Source organism: Geotrypetes seraphini, chromosome 4 (assembly GCF_902459505.1).
Source record: "Geotrypetes seraphini chromosome 4, aGeoSer1.1, whole genome shotgun sequence".
Lineage (NCBI taxonomy): Eukaryota > Metazoa > Chordata > Amphibia > Gymnophiona > Dermophiidae > Geotrypetes > Geotrypetes seraphini.
The window spans coordinates 55,109,434-55,121,512 of record NC_047087.1 but is presented as its reverse complement, the minus strand read 5'-3'; positions in this window follow the sequence as shown (position 1 = coordinate 55,121,512).

The following is a 12,079-nucleotide window of genomic DNA, read 5'->3' as shown; positions in this document are numbered from 1 at the left end:
TGGGGAGTCCTGCCAGCTCAGCTGATTGGGGATCCCATGCCACGATCAGCTGATGGCAGGAGATCCCTTGGCAAAGATAGGCAGCTGAGCCATCTATCTTTGTGACCAGGTAGGCACAATTCTCTAACCGGGCGCCGGTTAGAGAATCACGGGGCTAAGGCATCTGTTCTTTCAGGTAGACGCAATTCTGTATAGGATGCCTGCATGCGATTCTCAGCAGCTTTTTAGGTGGCCGCTGAGACCGGCATCCTATACAGAATAATAATAAAAACTTATATTTCCCATATCTAAAAGGAGCCCAAAGCAGTGAGGTCCCCTAACTCAGTCATCTACAACTGAGTTTATAAAAAATTTATAAAAAAAAAATTATTAAAAAAATTTATAAAAAAAAAGCAAAAACAAACAAAGCAGACAAAGTCTTTCAACAATAATCAAGAATGTGGTGCAGTGGTTAGAGGGACAATTTTTTCCCCATCACCGCAAGAACTCATTTCCACATCCCGTCCCCGCGAGTTCTTTTCCTGTCCCTGCCCCATTCCTGCAAGCTCCATCCTCATCTACATAAGTCTCAAACACTTTAAAATCATAAGTGTTTGAGGCTTGTGCAGTTAAGGCAGAGCTTACAGGAATGGGGCAGGGACAGGGACTGTGACAAAACTTACGGGGACGGGACGTGGACAAATTTGTCCCCGTGTCATTCTCTACTACAGCTCCAACACCCTGCAGTTGTGGGTTCAGACCCCACACTGCTTCCCACGACCCTGGGCGAGACGCTTAATCCTCTGCTGCCCCAGGTACACTAGATATATTGCGAGTCCACTAGGACAGATAGAGAAAATGCTTGAAGTACCTGTATGAGTTTTTGCGATAGAAATTTGACAGAAATCAAATTCGTCAAGATTCTTGTGAGCGGAAAACATTTCTGAACTAGGTACAAGGCAAGGTAGCTTATATTTTCACAAGCTGAAACAATTCCTTACTTTTTTAACAAATATAGAGCTCCTTTTACAAAGCCGCGGTAAAGGTTTCTACCATGGGATGCTCTGACGCTCATAGGAATTCTAAGAGAATTGGAGCATTTACCTCGCTGGCCCGTGGTAGAAACCTCTAGCGCAGCTTTGTAAAAACCAGCGATAGAGAGATACTTTGGTCTTTCTGATGGCCTGGTGTGGTACAGTAATGATAGCGTGAGTCTGAAGTAGGTTTTAGAATAATGGTCAAGGAGGTGACCAGAAGAAGTACATTTTCTTTTATCATGGTGCATAAGAAGTGCAGACTAATTAATCCTATTACTTACTAAAAGTGCTTTTTATTTTATCATTTAGTATGCCTGAAAGATCATTTCCCTTAATGTATATACCCAGCACTAGCATGATTTAATCCATCATGTGCTGTATTATGAAATGACTTTGTTTTACCCTGCAACACAGCTGAAGATCATTAACCCACACTATTATCGAACTCATACATCATTTGACAATATTACCTCATGTAACAAAAGCTACTTTCCTTTGTTATACATTCTTGCTAAGAAATCATTTTTTCTAGAGGTTGCTGACAACTGTGGCTGCATTCATTAGATGGGAAATAATTTGCCATTCATAGCATCGCTTTACCATCACACGGTCTACGTAGTTCAAACTGCAGTAGGCAGACCCAGTCCTAAATCTATCCATTTAGAAGTCATTTTATAATTGTGCAGACTTTTCCCTGTGTGCTGATGACTTTTCTGAATGAAAATGTGCTTGTACTTCTGCTAGGAAAATAATCCTGGAGAATTTAGATGCTTAACACAGCCACCTGCTCTTTGGCTCACACAAATATCCGGGTTGATAGGGACTTTGGATCATCTTTTGTTTTTTTGTCCATTGATACTTGGCTTTTGGAAGTCGATTTGAAGGCAAATTAACAATATTCTTCAATCCTCTATTCCTTTGACATATGAAGCAATAATTTCAGGAACGATTCTTCATGTTAAACCCACTTTGGATAAAAATAATAGTCGCCTTTTCATGATTTTATCAGGATTCAAATGATCACATCTAATTGGAAACATCATGATAGGATTAATTTTAGTTTTTGGTGGGCAACTGTATGTGCAACATATAAATATGAAAAGATTATGGCAGAACGTTTAGAGTTTATCAAATCTTTTAATGGGGTTTGGGGTCCATTAACTAATTTTGTCACATTATAATTAAAGTGATTCTTTTTTCTTTATGTTAGATTCCTTTGCACATCCAGGGTGGGTTGGAGGGTGGGGGGTGGAATATTTATTTGGAAGAATAAATTTATTTTTTTTCGTTTTTATAATATTGATAGTATAATATACATCATTACTGTTTATAATTAGGTTAAGAAGGGATTAAAAATTGTTTAATCTAATAATCCTGATGTTAATAATGTATTTTCATATAGTTTTTCTGATTTTTCAATTGTATACATTATAAAGTTCAAAATATCAATAAAGAAAGTTTAAAAAAAACCAAAAAAAAAACCATGTACTTAAACACTACTGTCTCCCCAGCTCTGTCGTTGCTCTGTCCACAAATTTGGAAAGTATGTGCACATTTACTGTACCCTCTTATCAGGAGGCCTGTCTTGTAAAAGCTCATTTCTCAATACACGTTTAAAAATTGTTCCCCCGCTTCATACACACACACTCGCACAATTTTTTTAAAAAATTTCAGCAATTTTTCTTTATTTCCACTAATACAGTAATAAGCTCTTGAAGTAACAAGTTCAGTATACATTACGTTCCACACTGGCCTCCGCGTTCTAAATATTGAGTCCACACGCACCAAGAGGTTAGGCAGACTGCCTGAGTCAGTACATCAAGCTCCGTCTCTGGCGGCATTCAAATCCAAGTTAAAAGCTCACTTTTTCAAGGTTGTTTTTTTAACTCCTAACCCCCACTTGCCTGTAAAGCACCCATGCCTGAGAAACTCCTTAACTCCCTACTTGTCCGTTTGATTAGGCTGTAAGCTCTACTGAGCAGTAACTGTCTCTTGAATGTTTTAATAACTCTTGTTTCTTAGTAAAATAAGATTTTAGGACAAATTTCCTCTTTTCTTCTGTCTGAAAAAATATTAACAGTGTAGCACTCTTAACTATCATACCATGATCCTAAGAATTATGAAAAGCCAAGACTATCAAGGGAAGTAATAATATTAAAGGCACTTTCCTTATTAAGGACTCCTTTTACTAAACCTCGAGAGAGCTTCATACTCGTATTGGCAAGGTAAATGCCCAGACACTCATTCAATTCCTATGAGCATCGGAGCATTTACCTCGCCAGCCCCACGCTAAGAAGCTCTTCTGTGGTTTAATAAAATCCAACGTAAATTCTTTAGTTCCTCTAGGTCAGGGGTAGGCAATTCCGGTGCTCGAGAGCCGGAGCCAGGTCAGGTTTTCAGGATATCCACAATGAATATGTATGAGATGGATTTGCATGCACTGCCTCCTTGAGATGCAAATCTATCTCATGCATATTTATTGTGGATATCCTGAAAACCTGACCTGGCTACGGCTCTCGAGGACTGGAATTGCCTACCCCTGCTCTAGGCAAAGAACCATTTTGAGAGGAGCCAGCTTTACAATTGTGGCTTTGGAAGAAGCGGGAGACATTTGGACATTGGATTTTTCCCCTGAAGTAGCCTTAGGCGAAACAGAAAGACTTTTCTGTCGGGATAAGGAATTGAGAATCTTTTGAGTCACTTCGCATCTTCAGATGAGTGGATGTTTTTCTCTTACTTTTGTTCCAAACTCCATGCCTCAACAATTGCTTATACCCGTAAAGTTGAGCTGTAGCCCTCGCCTATTTTGTAGTTAGTTTGGGATTCTGTTCATGCTATGAATATGTTCTAATATATTGGACTCTGCTTACATTGCTCACACTAAAAAACCTTTTGGAAGAAAATCGTTGAAAAATATTAACTGTGCATGAATGAAAACTATTTATTTAAATGTACACGGAGTTTTTTCATAAATCAGTGATGATGTGAGTTGGCTCGGGCACTTGTGTAGTCCCGGCCTCTCACAATTGAGGTTTATTTTTCTCCGTTGTTTTATACTTTGTTATATTGATGGTGTGATGTCAAGAGTTTCTGTTAATGTGGTATGAATGATTCCCTGCTACTAAACACTATTTTCAATACGTTTTATATACATTTTGCTAGGCAAATAAGTAACATTCAATACTCCTAAGTAATCTGGTTGATCATATTGGAGTACCTTTTTAAAATACGTCTTTAGCAATTCCCAAGTAGTTAATAATGAGTTATAGGAAAGTTTAATATTCTTAAATTCTTTGCTTTTAATCAAGCATGACTAGTCAGAGGAATTAACAACGGATTGCATATTAACCATCTTTGGAGTCATTATTTACTAATTGCTGTTCAACAGATTTAATCCTTCGTTTATGTTCTGCTAACTTCACAGAGCAGAGATAAAGTTCCTTCAAGATACATCTACCATAGTTTAGTGGTTCCCAAACCTGTCCTGGAGGACCACCAGGCCAATCAGGTTTTCAGGCTAGCCCTAATGAATATGCATGAGAGAGATTTGCATATAATGGAAGTGACAGGCATGCAAATCTGCTCCATGCATATTCATTAGGGCTAGCCTGAAAACCTGATTGGCCTGGTGGTCCTCCAAGACAGGGTTGGGAACCACTGGTTTAGAACATCCTCCATAGTGATAGACTGTCCAATTTTAAAGTCAGAGTTCAGGATAGAAACGTTTGGCTGTTTAACTGATAAGTTACTAATGAATAAGATTAAGTTCCAGATAAGGAAACTGGAGAAATACTGGCTGGAGCACTCACTATATCACCCAATGTAGTTCCATCTCTAAAAGGAGCTACTCATCCCTCAAATGCCACTGCAGGTTGACTGGATGGGGTTTGTTCACCCAATGAAAAAGAAGCCGCTGTCAAAGAGGAAGAACAGTGTTAACCTCCAACTAGAGAATGACAAGGGGAAAAAATTGGCCCTGTCCCCGTGAGCTCGGTCCCTGTCCCCGTCCCATCCCCGTGAGCTCGGTCCCCGTCCCGTCCCCGCAAACCATCTGATCCCATCCACATAAACCATCTCCCTTCTGTGTTCCTATTTTCCTCATTTCTAATATCTCCCCTCTGTATCTGTATACTCCCTCCTGTGTCCGGCATTATCCCCCTTTGTCCATCTACTATCCCCATGTATCTCCCCTTTATGTCTCTGTCCCTATGCTCACATGCACCTAATTCCCCCATGTATCTCCCCTTTATGTTTCTGTCCCTATGCCCACATGCACCTAATTCCCCCATGTATCTCCCCTTTATGTCTCTGTCCCTATGCCCCAATGCACATAATTTCTCCTCTGTTTCTGTTACCTTCCTAAGTCCAGATTTCCCCTCTCTTCCTCTTCCACACCAATGTATCTCTCTTCTCTCCAACCCCATCTAGCTTCTTTCCATCTTTCTCCCTCCGCTTCCAGCATCTGGCTCACCTGCATGTCCTCCCCTTTCTCTTTGCTGCTGTGTTTTCATCCACTTGGCCCAGAATCTCTTTCTCTGTCACGGATCGCGCGGTCCAGCAGCCCCCTGTCGCTCAATCGCCGTGTCCCACCATCTCCCTCCCTCCCTTCTCCCTCATCTTATGTGCGGAATTTAATTGTTCTTCTCCCAGCGGCACGATTTCAACACGTCACACACAGCTGCTTCAGTTGAATCTTCTCCTCTGACATGACTTACTGTTTCCGGTTGCATCAAAGGAGAAGATTCAACAGAAGCAGCCGCGCCCACGCGCGACTTGTTGATAGTGTGCCGCTGGGAAAACAACAATTAAATTCGGCACATAAGGTAAGGGAGGGAGATGGCAGGACGCAGCGATCGGGCGGGAGAGGGCTCATGGACTACGCGATCCATGACCACATGTGTTCCCTTTACTGCAGAGACAAGACCATTCACTGCTCCATGGGGCGGTGAATGGCTTTGAACCCCGCAACAACTACTATTTTCTTGCTACCTTTTTCGGCAGGTTACCCGCGGCTAGCCGCGGGTATCAGCCACCGTGTCATTCTCTACCTCCAGCTACAACAAGGCAAACATGTTGGTCCATTGGACCCTGACCAGGGTCATTTTCTTAACAGGTCCCTTGATCTTCCTTTTGCCTATGAAGAACAAATTCTCCTGCTCATGGCTCCTCGGGTGGCTCCATGAGCCCACAACTCAGGACTTTGGAACCAAATGACTGTTCAATATATGCCCGACTACTACTACTACTATGAATTATTTCTATAGCACTACCAGACGTACACATTGTTGTACAGAGATACAAAAAAGACAGTCCCTGCTTGAAAGAGCTTACGGTCTAGCTATTGTGACATCACTGATGAGGTTGGCTCTTATTGGTGGAATGAGGCATTATGACATCTCAATCTCAGCTCTGCTTCCCAAAGACTGAAACTCTTCATGGATTGAAGGCTATATGAAAAAGGTCAGTGTGCTTTTAAACAAGGCAAGGGAAGTGGCTTGGCAGCCAAACTCAGGTAATTTATTCCAGGCATAGGGGGCAGCTAGATGAAAGGAAGAAAGTCTGGAATTAGCAGTGGAGGAGAAGGGTACAGCTAAGAGCAGCCTATCTGAGGAACAGAGTTCTCTGGGAGGTGTATAAGGAGAGAGCAGAAAGGAGAGATATTGAGGGGCAGCAAAATGAACACATATGTAGGTCCGCAATAGGAGCTTGGACTGTATGCGAAGGCGGATAGTGAGCCAGTGAAGTAACAGGGCGCCAAATTTTTTTTTCCTTTTGAGTTAATAAAGGGCTTTACCTTGGCTATTTGTGTACCAAGCCAGACCCCCACCCACTCACACTGTTACATGCCCAATCGCTTTACCTGTTGGCCCTCCCAAAATATGGTACTGTGAGAAACAACAATCTCTCCCTGGATGAACTCAGGGCGGAGTCCGATGTGAAAAAGCAAATAGATTTATTTTACTCTTTTGCAAGGAAGGGTGTCATATACACACAGAGTAAACACACAAAGTTGACTTCAGCTTTACATTATATAGTTTATTCTTTCATTCTGGTCCCTCCTGTCTATGCGCCCATTGGTCAGGGTAGAGGCAGCTCCCATCCTTAGAAAACCTATCAACTCTTACTTACTGTACTTCCATTTTCCTCCTCTGTTTCCTTCTCCCACTATTCCTGCTCTTCACCTCCTTCCGGTGACCCTAAACTTATTTTCTTTTACCCATATAAGGTTTCATGTCCTTCAGTTTGCTACTTTCTGTTCTTGCAGTTGCTGAAACAGCGTATTCTCAAGCAGCTGCAAAAAATGTCTCATCTCCCTCTCCTTTCTTTCCCAGGCAGCCTATAATTCTTTCTCCCCCTCTTTCCCCCTTCTTCCTCTCGCATACTGTTCCTGCATGCATCTGCAACAATTGACACCAGAGTATTACAAAAAGTATTAGAAAACTATCATAAAGAATTCCCTTCTCACAGTGCTGATATATATGAAAGGAAGTCAAAACTGGCTTTAAACTTCAATCGGTGTTTTCACACTTAAGACTAGGGCATAAACATCAAAACAAAAAAGTCTTAAGATCCATAACCTAACAGACCTCAGCGGTGCAGCTTGGAGGAATCAAACTTTTCACATACAACCAGTCAGTACCAAATTCGGCATTGGTCTCATGGTTTATGTTAGTTTATGGATATATGAAAGGAAGCATGATACCACATAGTAAATGACAGCAGATAAAGACCTGAATGGTTCATCCAGTCTGCTCAGTAGTTGCACAAATTATAAATTCATGATTAAATTAAATTGTCTTTTTTTTCTTTGATATTTCTGGGCCATAGGCCATAGAAGTCCGCTCGGTACTCTCCTTAGGTTCCAACTACTGGAATGTTCTTTTATTTATAAAAAAAAAAAAACTCACAACAAAATACATATCACAGCAGTACAAAAATAAAAGCAGTCAGAAATACATATACAGAAAACCATAACCTATTCTATCCCCAACCTTCTGCCTGTTAACAATCCCGCCTCAGCATAGCTAATACAAAGGAAAACTGACCAAAGAAAATCAAACTGTAACTAATCTCCAGAGAACAAGCTGATTTAACCTGAATCTGGTTAGTCCAAGCATCAATCTAGCACTTTATTCATGGGGGCCGAAGGCGCACCCCCTTCCATAGAGTCCGCCACTGAGCATCAGCACATCTGGCTCGCTCATTCTCTGCAAGCTGCCGTCGAACCTCGCTCCAGCTTATCTGAACCATCTCATCATTTGAGGGTTAAAGACCATACGAGTCTGTCCAGCACTGTCCTCTTGTTCCAAATTACTGGAGTTCCCGTTGAAGCTCTTCCCAGCCCATCCTAAACCAAATTACCATATAAGGGACACAAACCATGCAAGTCTGCCCAGTACTGGCCATAGTTCATCAATTTATACCATTCATTATCTCATTAGAGATCCTGTGTGTTCATCCCATGCTTTTTGAATTCAGACACCATTTTCATCTCCACCACCTCCCTTGGGAGGGCATGCCAGGCATCAACCACTCTCTCTGTGGAAAACATGCATCACTTTGGGCTAGATTCACTAAGCAAACCAATTGTGTACCGATCGTTTTGCGACCCCTTTGCGACCTGATTTCCCTCCGGCCCGATTCACTAACTTCTCTTGCAATCCGCTTCCGATCCGTGCATGCAAATGAGGGGAAACGGCATGCAAAGTAGGCAGGGGACGTGATTCACTAAACAGAAGAAGGAAGACCGATTGGGCTTACCGAGCCAAAGTGAAGCGACTGCTGAGGACCTGTTGCTTCACTTCTTACTGACTCTCCTGCCCTTTAAAACCACGGGCTGGCAATGCGCTTTTGCAGAATACATAAAAAAGGAATTCTTCCTTTTTTATATATTTTGTAAAACACATTGCCAGCTCGTGGTTTTAACCCGCCTCCCCCCCTGTGCCGATGCCCCTGTTCTGATGCCCACCCACACTGACGCCCCCCCCCCCACGCAGATGCCCCCCCAAAAACAAACCGCAGAAGGGATGCCAACTCCCTCCTGCCACCCAAGGGATGTCCCGTCTCCGGTCTCCCGTGCCCTCCGTACCTTTAATGGAGCAGGAAGGGTGCTCAATCCTTCCTGCTCCAATGCCTCCCCAACCACCCAAAAACAAATGGCAGGAGGGATGCCGTTTGTTTTTAAGTAAATGTTGAGTATGAGTAATTTATTGAACCTCTACTTCCACCCCCATTTGTTTCTCACCTCTTTTTTTTATTTCTTCCTCTTTAAGCTACTGGAGTCAAATTATTCCCTCTTAATGTAAAGGCTGTCTTTTCTAATCTAATCTAATCCTTAGGTTTGTATACCGCATCATCTCCACGTTCGTAGAGCTCGACGCGGTTTATAGTAGGAGAAATAGGAAGGAACTACAACAGAGGGTTAGAGGTAGAAGTGTGAAGAAAATTTAGAGGACTTGGGATGCCAAGATATAAGTTTCCTTGATTCCTAAGTTGGAGGGAGACTTACATTTTTTGAGAAAAGCCAGGTTTTCAGATGTTTGCAGAAAACTTGGAGAGAGCTCAAGTTCCGAAGAGGGGAGGTAAGGTTGTTCCAGAGCTCAGTGATTTTGAAGTGGAGGGAGGTCCCTAGCTTTCCTGTGTGGGAAATGCCTTTTAGCGAGGGGAAGGATAGTTTTAATTTGTGGGAGGATCTGGTGGTATTAGGGTTTGAGGAATTCCAAGAAAGAGGGATAAAGGGAGGGAGGATACCATATAGGATTTTGAAAGTTAAACAGTGGACCCTGGCGATTATCGGAAGCCGTGGAGCTTGGCCAGGAGCGGGGAGACATGGTCAAATTTACTTTTAGCAAAGATGAACTTGGCCGCGGCATTCTGAATCCGTTGGAGTCTGTGGAGGTTTTTCTTAGTTAGGCTTAAGTAGATAGAGTTGCAATAGTCCAATCTGGAGAGGATGATGGATTGGACAAGGAGGGTAAAATGTTTTTGATGGAAGCAGGATCTAACTTTCCTCAGCATGTGAAGGCTGAAAAAGCATTTTTTTACCAAGGATTGGAGGTGGTCATTGAAGGACAATGTGGAATCAATGATGATGCCCAAGACCTTGCTCGAGAACTCAATGACTTATAATGACTGGGATAGCCATCCAGATGATCACCCGAAACTGAAAAAACTTTGATCGTTTAAATTTTTCATTCTGGTGGGCAAGTCTTTGCTCCAGTTACAGACTTGAAAGGATGAACGCTGATAATTTGGGACATGGAAATATATTTCATTTAATATGGGGCTCATTGACATCTTATGTTACATCTTTGTAATTGATTATTGATGTGAATTAGTTTTTGTTTATTTAGGTACATATCCAGGGTAGGGTGGGAGGGGAGGGGTTTATTTTTGTCTTAAGTTGGTTCTGGGGTACTTACAATTGCGGGTGGGTGATTGGATGGGTTTTATCGAATAATCATGGGGTGGGTGGGGGGGGAAATTGGTTGATTAAAAACATGTGAAAGTTGAATGTATTATTACATGTTACAAGAATTTAAGAAAAAAAAAAGTTATTCCCTCTTATTTACGAGCAGATAAGGTATGCTAATTAACTCGCCTCCCCCTTTTAATAAGCCACAGGAGAGGTTTCGACCGCAACCCAGAGTGCTAGATGCTCCATTCTATGAGCGTTAGAGCAGCATCAGAGCATTTAGTAGAAACCTCTACAGCAGCTTAGTACAAGAAGGCCTAAGGTCTTTCTTTTCTCAACTTAAAGAACATAAGAAACAGGTTTTCTCTAAGCTACAGCAAACAGGCTGCATTTCCGTTGCTCTACTGTCAAAGGGAATGCATTTTAGCTTACATTTACAACAATGTTGTTAAAGTTGGATATTTCTGATATTATTTCTTGTTAGTCCTATTACTAGGGGCTCCTTTTATCTAGCCGCACTAGAGGGGTTAACGCACGTGATGTTTCATCAAGCGTTAACCCCCACGCTGGCCTAAAAACTAACACCTGCTCAAGGGAGGCATTAACGGCTATTGCCTGGGGTGCTTAAATCAGGAAATCAGAAGCTCTAGTTATAACAGATTAACCACATTTATTCTGTATGTAAGTTGATGTAGCAGCTCGGAAATATTTGTGCTTATGTCAACACCCTGTAACCGAGAACTCATTAATTCATTGCTATTTTTGATCACTGATTATTTTTAACAGCACATTTTCTTTGATGCCACTGTACTGAAAGACATGTTTCAATGGTGAAAGGTATCACCTCTTCTTGTTTAAAGGAACCCCATAAACTACGTGCATTGTACATTTTCTTCTTTTTCCTTTCAGGCTTGCACCGAAAAGGCTGACTGGTTGCCATTCAGCAGTGTACACACAAAACTGATATTTTGGGACAAATAAATCTTCTGAATGCCACCCTGTAAATTCTAATTTCATTAATGCTTTACAGATATTAATTTAAAGAGCTAGTCACTGCCTGCAATTAAGCAAGAAGAAAATAGATCAGCCTTGTAATTTATGTCTGCAAAAGGTTGGACTGGGTTTGTAATTAATGTTTGCTCCTTTTAATGAAATACTCCAAAGGTCTGCACTTATGTCATTCATGGAAGTAATTTTTCAATCGACTAGTAAAATAATACTTGAAAAGTAACCCTCCCACACCCCTTTTTACAAAGCCGCAGTAGTGGCTACTGAGCAGCAAACGCTCCAACGCCAATTAAATCCCTATAGGCATCGGAACGATTACTGCCGCAGCAGCCACCACCATGACTTTGTTAAAGGAGCCCTAAATGCACTACCTAACTGAGAAATATCTTAGAGAATAGGATCAAAGGATAGGAGCATTATAAGAAAAAGTATATAGTTGCTATAGTTGTCCTTTATCTTTATCTTTATTTTCCGTTGTTTTTCACCCACACATCCAGGGGGGGTGGGAGCAGGAGGGGGGTATATCTTTTGTTTTGGTATTATTCCTGATGGTAATGATGGATGGGGGAAGGAATTTTTATCTTTTGTATAGATACTGATTGATTATAAGTGCTTGGTTGATTATCATTATTTGTATAAA